Raw genomic sequence first — 12803 nt, forward strand, 5'->3', positions numbered from 1 at the left:
TGGGTTTATGCGGGTTTTGCCGCCTTTCCCACGTAACGACTTTCACACTTATGTATGCGGTGAAAACCGGCATCAGTGTTGATAGTTCATAAATATAAATGTAAAATCATCAGCGTCGATGTTCTAAGGAGAATCATTTCCATTAGAAGTGGCTCTGGGCCTTTTCTTTACAAATTTGGAATTGATCTACATGCAAACTGTGTAATTGAGCTCCCTTCCATGTTGTTGGGATGGGAGTGCCATCGAGCCGATATGCACCTGGTTCGGGATCTCGTTCTTTACGCAGCATAGTCTCCACGTTGAAGCTGTAATTTTATTCGTGTTTTCCCCAGCTGGGGTTCTACACGCATCAGCCTGCTCAGCGTTCATTGCGCCACGAGGTGCGCGAGCGTCCCATCTCTGACAAATGCTTCGACCATGTCCTTTACGTCTATGCATTCTTCAGTGTTGTGGCCTTTTGTCCTGTGAAAGTCACAATATTTGCTCCGATCAGCATTGTGACGATGTCGGATTATTGGAGCCTTTGGCCATGGGAGCTCCTCAGTGGCGAATATTTCGGTGACGCTTTTGGTGAGCGGCGTCCATCTGTTCTGTTTTGACTGTACGTTATCTCTTCCGCCTAACCGATGTTGCAAGCCGGATGAGGTGTCAAAGTTTACCCTTGACTGCCAAATGCCTAGCTTCCGCTTTTTGTTTAATCGGGCGGTAAGGACGTTGTCTTCTCTTGTTTTCTGGGTGTAGAGGTTTGTGCTCTGTGGGAGATCTCTACCCAGTTGCTTCTCCGTTTCCGCAAAGCGTTTTGCTGCTGTCATGATGGCATCCCATGTGGATGGCATGTCATCTTTACCCGTTAAGGTGCGGATGAGCTCTGGGTCGTTCGCGCCCTGGATGAAAGCAGCGCGAACAAGATCTTCGCTGATATTACCCAGACTTAGCTTCTTTGAGTTGAAGCGAGTGATGAAGTCTAGCAAAGATTCATCTTCCTCTCGAATGCATTTGAGGATTGTCCATTGCTCCTCGGTATACTTTCGCTGTTGGCTGAAGTGTTGGCTAAACTTCTGTTGGAAGTCTGCCCAGTCGTAGATGTGGTTGACCGGTAGACGATCGAACCACGCTCTAGCTGGCCCAACAAGCGTCATTTGGAACATGTAACACCACGTAGGTTCCGTCCAATTGCTGACGGTTGCCCCCGCTATGAATCTGTTCAAATGATCATCTGGGTCAGATATACCATCATATGTGCCTATGTTGGACATCTGTTTGGCACTTTTTGGGGCGATTGCTTCCGCAATGTCCCTTGCAAATTTGGACCTTCCCGCATTTGCAACAGTTGGTCTGAAGGTTTTAGAGAAGTCACGTGGGCTTCCACCTGTGTTTTTTGGTTTGAAGGCTTCTCCAAAACGCCTTCTCGGTTGGGAGTCCGTTTCCTTACGCTTCTCTTTTGCCCTATGGCGAGGGTTCGCGTCGTTGTCGGATTCCTCCGAGTCATCGTCCAAGTATTCTTCGAATTCGTCAGCCTGTTGGACGGAACGCAAGCGTTCGTCCAACTCAGCTTGGAATTCCCTCTGACGTGCCTCCGCCCATGCCTTAACTTCATCGAGTGTTTGGCGGGGGAGTCTTGTTCGTTTCTCTAACTGGGTATCGGTGAGTCCCAGTGAGCGATTATTTACTGCACTTGCCCCAGCTTGGGTAACTGGGGTAGTGTTCGTAAAATTTACTTCACTTGCCCAGGCTTGGGTAACCGGGGTAGTGTTTGTAAAGACTGTGTAGCCGGTATTCCCCCCAGTAGCTGGGGTTGTGGTTACCGGAGTTTCTTTAACCATCTTTCCAGAAGTTTGAAAAAACTGAAAAGAAATAAAGTGCTAGCTTTTATGCACGGATGGCGCCAATGAAGAAACACTAACCGGACCCCAAGCAGATTACGGATAACCTGGGGTTTAGATAGATGTTTCCCACGAGGGGTTAGACCCGGTAAAGATGGTTCTTCTGATAACCTGCAAAACAGACACCGTGAGCTTGTCACTGAGAAGGGGGGGGGTTCCTCCTTGTGACCACCCTCCGGCGTGAGAATCAGACTAGATTGCTCTTTAAATATAAATGTATATTAAGAGATTGCTAGAGCAGATATCAGGTATAATATGATGATAATATGATAAGATGAGATGATCATACCATTTGGGTTATTTATAGCCGAAGGTAGGTTTCCAAGGAGGTGTGGCCGGCTGAATAGTGTTCCTGTTCCACCAACTGTGGCCTACGCACGTGCCCTGCTGGTAGTTGGTGGGTAGGCAGCGGCTGACAGTGACCAGGCCTGCTGTGTACTATTCCTTTTCCACCAACTGCCGGCTATGCACGTGGTATGACAGGAGTTGGTGAGTAGGCAGCGGCTAATAGTGACATACAATACAAGAGCATGCTGCTCGTCATACTGTCGTCAATAAGCTGTCGTATCTTTAGTCAGATCTTTTGCCCATACCTCGTCAGGTACAGTACAGAAGATCTTCCCGTATCGTACGGACTGGCTTAGTTGGGCGGGAGTATTCCCCCTCCCGCCTTTGTGCGGGATTGTTCCCGGCTTTGCTCATTCCTTCAGGTGACACTGAATGATTGAGAGCTAGGTGCCTTGTGCGTGTAGCCTTGCTGCGCGGGTGGCCTTCCCTGATAGCTTGTATCCGCAGCTGCGGGAACAGGCAGAGTACTTCACCATTGGGAGGCATTTCCTGCGGGAACAGCTTGCGTACTGCGCGTAAGGACGTCACGTCTCTGAGCATGGTGGGTCCTGCGGATCCAGTTGGTTTCTGCGCAGACGTCCCTCTTCAAGGTGAGTCTTGCGGGTCCAACTGGGCTCTGCTGGGACCTACCTCTTCAAATATGGAACCCATATGGTGGAATGATGGCTAGAATACCAGAATCATCAATCCCATTTCCTCATAGAGATGGTATACTTTTCAAGATTCAATATGTGAATACTTGGATGAACCCTACAAAAGAAGTGATGAACAAACATGTTGATTGGATGAGGAAGTTTCATAACTACATGACACAATATGTTTCAATGTTTCCAAGACAAGCTTATGTGAACTATAGAGATCTTGATCTTGGAATGAATGATAAAAATGGTGATGATACAAGTTTTGTAATGGCAAGTGCTTGGGGAACAAAGTATTTCAAAGATAATTTTAATAGGTTAGTGAAGATCAAGACTGAGTTTGATCCTGATAACTTCTTCAAGCATGAACAAAGTATTCCGGTTTTACCCTTGAAGAAAGGTCAAAGATTCAAACATGTGACAAAGAGAAAGGGTAAAAATTGTAGTAAGGGTAAAAAAGGTGGAAAGGGTGGAAAGGTAATTCACCATTAATAGGTTTTGTGTTTGTTTATTTTTCTTTAGTGGAGTATGGGAAGCATAAGTTATAATGGACAATATGTATGTCATGTTACTTTTAATGTGTAAGAGTGTTATTTGTTTAATCAACTTATAGGCATAGGGATACCATATATGGGGTGTGATCACCATTGATGCTTGTAATAACTTACTATCTTATTAATACAAGTTTAATTATTGTAATTTAGGATGTTGAGAGGCCTAACCTAATCAAAGTCAAGTCATACTAGGTTTGGTTGCTAAACGAGTCAAAAAAAAAAAGTTGACTCATTTGTAAATGAATAGAAACGAGATCAGCTTAATTCATAAACAATCTATACCAAGTTGGCTCGGTTTAAAAAAAAGTCGATTCCAAGATCATGCTTATAGCAAGTTTTGAGTCACGAGTTATTTAAACCTCTTTAGACTTAGTGTTGACTAATTATAGACATCATTTAGTAGGACTAAAACTAGAAAATAATTTAAATATATTAATATATTATTAATACAAGTGTCAGGTAGACTAGCCAAAAGAACCCAACACAAACAAACAAATATATATATATATATATGTGGAAATATTATTTTGATAACCATTGTGAGTTTTAAGAACTTTAAAAACTCAATTTTGAACCACATATTTAATTAAATGATATGAAATATGTGGCTGAGATTAAATTCAATTAAAAACTGAAGCAGGAGAGAGAATAAGTATTTTTGATAATTACACAAGTTTAAACGTTAGTTACACATGTGTAAAAAGTCGATTCGGTGTGTAAAAAAATACTGTAATTTTTTGTACATCACTTACACTTACGTATTACACATGTGTAAAAAAAATTCGAAAAAAAAAAATTGTTACGTTGAGTTCTTTCGAGTTCTTAAAACTCAAAGTGGTTCTCAAAAGAAATCAATTCTATAAATATGTGTGTGTGTACACACACAGAGAGAGACGTGCCGTAAATTAAATTTTAAAATAAACCATTTGATCCAAGTCGAGTTAGCATGGTGTGTAAACAAGCTTAGCCTAGCTAACTCGGTTAGTAAATGAGATGGCCACACGTTATTTGGTTTGTAAACGAGTCGACTTCAAACAAATTTTTATCTAGCAAGCCTCAAGTTACAAACTATATGAACAACCATATTGAATTGAAATCACATCCAAATATTATCTGTTATAACAAGTTTAATTATATTGAAATTTAGTTGGCAAAATGATTGAAAGTTGATATCCAATTATAACTTTAACTACGGGGTATTTTTGTTTCCCAAAGAAGTAAAACCTTACATAATTGTGATGTAGGAATGAGCATGGCAAATATTATGGATAACCATCTTGTGATTAAAATATTAACTCAATCATGCGTTGTTGAGTAAAATATGAGACTGAGGGGTCACACACCATTTGAAAAATATATCTTTTCTTTAAGTTTTGTTTATCACAATTACATTTTGATATATTTATCTATAAGAGCATTCATGATTTATGAAAAGAATATTAATTGATAAAGACTTATATCTTGTGATGTTTATGAAAGCTTTTCTGTCGATATTGATGTGCCATAAAGCTATTAGATGGCAATAAATAATACATCTAACAAAATTATTTAAATGAATGACCCGTCAAAATTTCACAGCGGTCCAAAGTTCGCAAAATCATTTTAAGGGGTAAACCCATCGAACGTGGATATAAACCAGGGAGACAAATTGCAGATTTCTCTTTAAATAAAGTTATATTTATACAAGAAGTATTATAGTAAACATTTTTAAGTTCACAAATTAAATTAAGACCGGTGTATGAAACTCGGTCTTGAGCTCAGTTAAACTTAGTTGGAGCGTCTATGAAACATGTATGGATTATGTACCTTAAATATTTTTTTTAAAAGATCGACAATAAGGGCCCAATCTGTCACTAATCTATTAGAATTTAGAACAACCCAAATCCATTATTTTGTTTATATATGCACTTTTGGATATATTTTCCCCCTTTATATAAACTCAGACCCTTAAATAAACATATATTTTTTATATATAATTTTTGTTTAAAATTTTGGACCCTCACTGGAAACGGGCCTAACACTGTCGTCAGGCCTCATATGGAGTTAGAGCTTGGCCTGAGGCTTAGCATACCATTCTCGAGCAGATCATGATGGGCTCGTCTTGTTTACACCTCTAGTAAGTAATAACTACACCAATGTCTAATCGACTCTTTATGATAACAAAAGAACAACTTGTGATAACTATATAGCTTTTGTAATATCATCAACCTTTATGCAAATAAATTATTGTGACAAAGTTACTTTAGTACTGTCGGTTAATTTGGGTATACTATCTTTGATAAAAAAAAAGTGTAACAGCCTCTTTAGGTATGATTGCTATCGATTAACATGAGCAAACGTGGCCAGAGTTGTTAAATTTAATGTATGATGATTTCAAAGATCTTTGACTTGAATAGTTGAATCTCAATTATTGTTTCTTAATGATTTAAAGGGACACAATCAGATAAAATTAAACAAAAGTATCAATCATATGATGGTTTTTTTTTTTAATTTTTGATATACGTGAAGAAACATATATTATAAGAAGGTTAAGATTAAATAGTTTTGGTAACATCACATATACATAATATAGGTAGGTCAATATGTTGTGACCCGTGTCGGCAAAATCCTGATTAAGCGCTAGTCTCTACCCCACCAACTTGTTGTCGATTAATTCCGATGTGTCCAAAATCGGTCAAAATTGAAACATATATGTATATTTGGAAATTTACATATAAATTCCAATTCGATTAATCGGTAGTCTCTAACCCATCGTCCGACTAGCGCTGCCGATTTCTACAACACTGGTTGTGACCCTCAGTTAATTAGTGGGTTGCTCACTCGTTTATATTATGTTTCGTTTAGACCTGTTAGGTTGTTTTATGCGAATGGGCTAGATGTTTGTTTGTGTCATAGGCCAACAAACGAACCGATTCAACTGGTTACTCGGAATGAGGATGCCAAGATTTGGCATCCATTCCATAACAAATTAATAAGATTTTGAAGATTATTAGTATTAGACACACATATATATATATACACACACGTACACACATACATGCACCCATGTTTTCACAATAAAAAGGAATATAAGTGTGTTCAAATTTCAACTAAAATTCGAAAAGTCAACAGCCAATATGCATGGAAAGTCAAAATCCCTAGCATGAAGAAAAAAGAGAAGCTGAGAAAATGACTTATACCAGTCCCATAATCAACACCTTTTAATTGTATGTTTTTACTCATATGTAAAGTAATAGGCTACATTTCTAAAAACCATAAACCATAAAACAAATTTAATAATCTAATTTATATTTAATAACAAAGAACTTATTTTTCAAGCCCTCCAACCCGCCCTGTTTGGACCTGAACTAAAAATTCATTGTCAGTCCTAAGCCCGTTTTGACCCATTACCCAAACTACGCTACCCATATGATAATTTTGCTTAAAGAGAGAAAGTTTGACTTGTCAACATTGTTAGGCAATTTCGAGAAGGTCGGTTATTAAAACAATAATTGTATAAAATATTGACTTTTACTTATATTAATCGGCAGGTTTGACAGTTGATAAAACAAAAGTGTGAAACAGACATCAAAATATGGAGTAACATACAAAGCATTTAAGAAATGGAGAATATAGTGGCGTCCAAACTTAATGGTGCGTATATGAATATTGTCATTTTCACCTACCACATAATCTAAATTTAAAGATGGTAATACAACACTTGGATGATTATGGCACATAATTTTACTTCAAGGGTTTCAATCAACAAGCACTTATTTTTATAATCTTTAAAACTCCATCAAGGATTTATTTTATTTCAGGATTTTATGCTTTAAAGATCATTGACTTGTAATATCGTATGACTAGTAATTATTTGATGGACTTAATTACCGTTACTATCACCTACACAATTTCGTGGCCTTCTCTCTCTCAAAAGTTCATGAGTCTGATACTTAAACCTATCATAATCACACACGCTAAACGGAAACTCGATCAGATCAAAAGTTGTGTCTTCTTCCATCCCTACGTTCACAGGATTAACATGTACGCAAATTTAATTATTGTTTTAAGTATCATGTTTAAGGATTGATCAATGTTAATATATATATACACACACACATACATAAATACAAGAACATAAGTAGAGTATAAATGATCATAAATATTTATTACCTTGATTAATAGGGGTGATTTCGTGTTTTTTCATATATAATCCGTAAAATTGCAGCAACATATAGCTAATCGTTTACCATCAATCCATCATTGCCACTGTATGAAGGTAAAAAATTCAACTCGAAAGGACGTAAGCGTTATGACATATAAACGAAGAAAGAGACTGCAATAAATATAAAACATGTTCTATGTTTAAGCATATAAGTATAGATTTAGTCAGTTAAATGTGACACATCATTGTTACCTAAAAAGAATTTTAATGAATATAGATGTATACATGTAACATGATATGATTACCAACCTTAAATCATCACATTTAAATCATCCTTCAATTAGGGGCCCAACATTATATAGACAAAATTATTTTGCGTGAAATAAACATACAAGCTAATTGTAAAAGCTCATGCATTCTTTTTTTAAGGGAATATCTCGTAGAATAGTAACCAACTTTCAAAAGTGTTCCAATTAAGTCACTCATGCATATTTTTCTCAAATCGGGTCACTAAATCTTCAAATCGAGTCTCACCGATTTTTTTGTTTGTTAAGAAAGAAATGGAGGATAAGATGTGGGGGTCGGAATTTGCAGTATATGTAGTTATATTTTTAAAAAATTAAAAAACGTTAATTATATTAAAATTCAAAAATAAAAAATAAAATTTACGTCACCACTCAACGTCAACATCAAAAAAAAAAAGATAAAAAGATTTCCTATGTGAAACAAAAAATAAAAACGTTAAAACCTTTAATTTAATAAAATATGAAAGTTGAGTGACCTAATTAAAACACTTTTTAAAATTGAGTGATCTAACTGGCACACTTTTGAAACTTGGTTACTATTCTATGAAATTGCCCCTTTTCTTAAATAACTTAATTATTATTATTATTATTATTATTATTATTATTATTATTATTATTATTATTAAAATAAAAGAATGTGCAATGTTCCACTGCCAAAGTGGTCTGCAAGAATCAAGACTTCCACAATTGGACATAAAAGATGTCATGACTAATGAGCCATATTGCCGGCCCGCTAAAAAATCACTCGGCCCAAACAAGTTTACGGTCTATAACTGCCTACACTTCACCGAATAGACTTTTAATCTAAGAACTTGGGCCTTGGAAGATTACCGTCAGTTGGTCTAGAACCCACACCCAAATGGCCCAAATCAGAAATCACACGACCAATATTAGGCCTTCAAAATATGATGCTTATAAAAATTTACTGTCTTAAAAGACTTTCTATATCTAAATTTGGAAAACAATCTTGTACATAATCCTAGGGGCAAACGAGCCAAGCCAAACCGATTGTGACTCTAATACTCGAGATTGGATTGTTAAAAGCTTGAATTAAACCGAGCGTGGGGTTCATTTTACGTCTATACACGCGACTTATCAAAGTGTTAATTGGTTTATTTAATCCATGTTTACCAATGATTATTTTGATAATTTTTTTATTAACATATGTCTATTCCATTATTTCCAGTTCAACCAAATCTAATTATCATTTGAAAATAACAAATAATCACAGCAAGAAATATGACGTCAAAATCATATATCCTATTACACCTCATAGCATCTCATTTTGGTGACGTCAGGATAAATGATGTTACGTGGAAAGTCCGATCTTAATTGACATGTGATTAACAATAAAGCAGTTTTAAAAAAATAAATTTCGCATGTGACAAACAATAAAGAAGCTTTAAATATGTAGGGTCAACTGCATTAATCAATTACTCACTTTTGTTGAGAACAAAATAAAGAAGAAGTAGAATCTCTTTCCAGAATATCATCGAACAGGATGACGATATTTTATTATAATATTTAACTTTAAGTTGTTTTTATTACAAATAATGAAAGAACCGAGAAGTAGCTACGAATATTTTATTAACATAAGACCATTTAAATAAAATATGTTGATGGTAACATAGTTGATGTTTTATAAAAACATACAACTTACGCCTTTGCTACACTAATATTATAATTGAATTAAGCAGTATATGACAAAAAAAAATCATTTGTTCTTTTTCAAAAGTTATTATATTTTAAGGGGTTTTTTTAATCTCCAAAGAACACATATAATAGAAGAAATAAAAGCGTTAAAGAGGTTTTTTGGACTTGTGGCCGGTCGAAGGAGTCAGGTGTTCCATGAGAGAAGTGGTGTAGATGCAAGTTTGATTTAACGTATAAGACAAGATATCAACTTGTTATGACGTTGTCTTTATGTTTTAACAAAATTTGATTAGCCGTTAAATAATAGAAAAGGAAAAAACATATATAATTCTTTTTTAGTCACAATCACTTTAAAGTGGTTTTATCGGTATGTAATTATAGCATAATAAATTATGCTTACTTTCACTTTTTAAAGGCAATCCTAAAGTTCTTGATTATCATACCCAATATTCTATACGTGTAATATAAATATATAATATAAATTTTTATGTTGGTAATCTGATAAATTGACAAACTTTTCACTTTCTAGAGAACATTGATTCATAGTCATACACAAAAAAATATATATTTTAAAACTGACGTGACAATGATAATATGAAAGAAATTAATATTAATGCAGGATCAAAATTAATATTAATGTTTATTGCTTTGTTAAAATAAACACAATATATGTCTTTGTATGATTGTAGATTAAAACAGAAAAATACATTAATCTTGCGATTATTATTACAGAACGCCTCAAAAAAAATTTGTTACATACATGAAAAATATATAAGAATATTACTATTTGAACCCGGTACTTCCATGGCTACGATGCAATAAATTATGAGCAATACTGTCTCTAACTTGCACCGCATTTACCGATTTACCCCAAGCATTTTCCCCGACAACAATCTCGTCATCAAACAAATCAAACTTCAACTCGTCGTCCATGGTCTCATTGTACATCTCACAAATGTTGTGCAAAACACAACATGCCCCTAACACCACGGGTAAATCTTGAAGCTTGACTTCGGTTCTTTTTTGTAAGCACGCCCACCTCCCTTTCAATCTCATAAATGCTTCTTTTGCTATTTGTTGTACCTCGTCGATTTTCTCATTAAATGAATGTTGACTCCATGTCTGGTTTTGGTGCGTGTATGGCACCAAAAGCCAGTCTAGTAATGGGTAGCTGGAGCTGCCCACTATTGATATGTTCTTTATGTGACCCATGTTGAACCTTTGTGAAAGAGCCGACTTTTCCAATATTTTATCGTCGGACATTGAGCCAGGGTAGCCAATGCAGACGTCAGTGAATACGCCACGCGAGTCAACCACGCCCTGAATTGTGGTTGAGTATGATGGTTTCTGATTCCGCTCAGTGTGCTTTTTATTAAAGTATGCGGCCGGGGTGGTTTTCGGTGCGATTATCGAGACATGTGTGGTGTAGATCGATCCGGAAACATTGGGTATGCCCGAGATTGACCCAAATTCGGTTTTAATTTGTTCAAGACGATTGTTATCGGGCCATTGTAGGAACTTAGGCATTAAGACAGTCCTGATCGCGGCACTAACTTCAAGGACTAGTTTATGACAAGTGGAAATACCAAGCCCAAACAAATTCGACACGGTTCTCAAGGGTTCCCCAGTAGCTAACCGGTACAAGCAGACAGCGACACGTTGACGAACAGGGATCGCCTGACGAAGCATAGTATCTTTTTTAGTAACCGCCGAATCCAACTCGTCACAAATCATATTAAAAGTCGCTTTACTCATTCGAAACACTTTCTTAAACTCGTCATCCGAACACTCGTTACTAATGTAATACTCCCAAAACGCCTTTGATCTTTCCTTCACCCACAACCGCCTCGGCCCTCCACCGACATGACTAGAACTCGCCTCCTCAACCATAACCGCCTTCCCAGCGGGTGTTTTCCTAACTCTCTCTTCCGAATCCGCCATTTCTGAGACAAAACTCGATCCGGGTACTTTGAATTCGAAATCGAGATTGAGAATTTCCTTCAAAAGACCCTCTTCTTCAACAATCCCATCGAATTTTCGACGTTTGTTATTCGTGTTGTCTCCGGTGTCAATATTATTATTATTATTATTGTTATTATTGTCTAGTTCTTGAAAGAAGGAGTAGAAGTAAGAGTAATCTTCTTGGTTTGGGAATGGAATTGAAGTGATTTCCATGGAATGATTATTATTAATATAAGAAGAATTGGATTAATGTGAAAAGAGTGTTTGAAATTGAGAGTGTGAAAGAGGAAGTAGATGTTTTGTTTCTTGAAGACTAATGTAATGGTGGAAGTGAAGGTGTTGAAGATAGGTTGAATGGTATATATAGTTATATACATATGACATATATATAGATCAACATGGGTTATAAGCATGTGATGATTAATAATTGATTTAAAAACGTGTGAACGCGTAAAAGGAAGTGAGAGGAAGATTCGTTGTCGAGTACTTTGTTTTATTGGAAGAATCTAGTGGAAAAGTACAATTTTAACCTTGGAGAATTAGTACATAAAACTCTTAGTCCTTGATATTTGTTTTTATGTGGAAATTGATAAAATATTAAGATTCGTATTTGGGGGTGGTTTAACATTTGAATATAGCTCGAGAGAAACTCGTTCAAAAGAAGCTCATTTACAATCCGAGCCAACTTGGCTGGAATCATTTATAACGTAGGCCGAGTTTGGCCCTACTCGTTCACAAACTAGTTCGACTCGATTTATTTTGCTTTAAAATTATTTATAACATAAGTCGAGTTTGGTCCTACTCATTCATAAAGTTGCTCAACTCGATGTATTTTGTTTTAAAATTATACTCCCTCCGTCCCAATTTAAATGTCCTAGTTTGACTTTTCAAGTCTTTTTTTTACAACTTTGACCGTAAATATTTTTGTTCGTGTCATATAATTCTTGATGAAAATTATATGAATGGATTGAGTTTTAAATGTATTTTACATTGATATAATTTTCATCAAGTATTATATGACACGAACAAAAATATTTACGGTCAAAGTTGCAAAAAAAATACTTGAAAAGTCAAAATAGGACATTTAAATTGGAACGGAAGGAGTATATAACATAAGTCAAGTTTGTTCCCACTGGACTCGATTTATCCTAAACTTATTTAAATACCCATGAGTAATCGTTTTCCATTTGTCAATACAAAGCAAGGCGTAAATAAATTTAAATTGTTTGTGGCTCGAAACTCGCTGGAAAATCTTGCTCAAAATCGGTTCGTGGGTAGGGTGGTAAACCTAGAGTCCACCGGCCTCCTCTCAAGCA

General features: G+C 36.0%; 1 pseudogene; it reads left to right on the top strand.

The window, feature by feature from the left end:
• Positions 1–2893: 2893 nt before the first annotated feature.
• On the top strand, positions 2894–3488 carry LOC143596839 (berberine bridge enzyme-like 25 pseudogene; annotated as a pseudogene).
• The last annotated feature ends 9315 nt before the right edge of the window (positions 3489–12803 follow it).

The sequence above is a fragment of the Bidens hawaiensis genome, unplaced genomic scaffold, assembly GCF_021521415.1.
Source record: "Bidens hawaiensis isolate Kalapana, Puna unplaced genomic scaffold, B.hawaiensis_p1.1 tig00047074_1, whole genome shotgun sequence".
NCBI classification, from domain to species: domain Eukaryota; kingdom Viridiplantae; phylum Streptophyta; class Magnoliopsida; order Asterales; family Asteraceae; genus Bidens; species Bidens hawaiensis.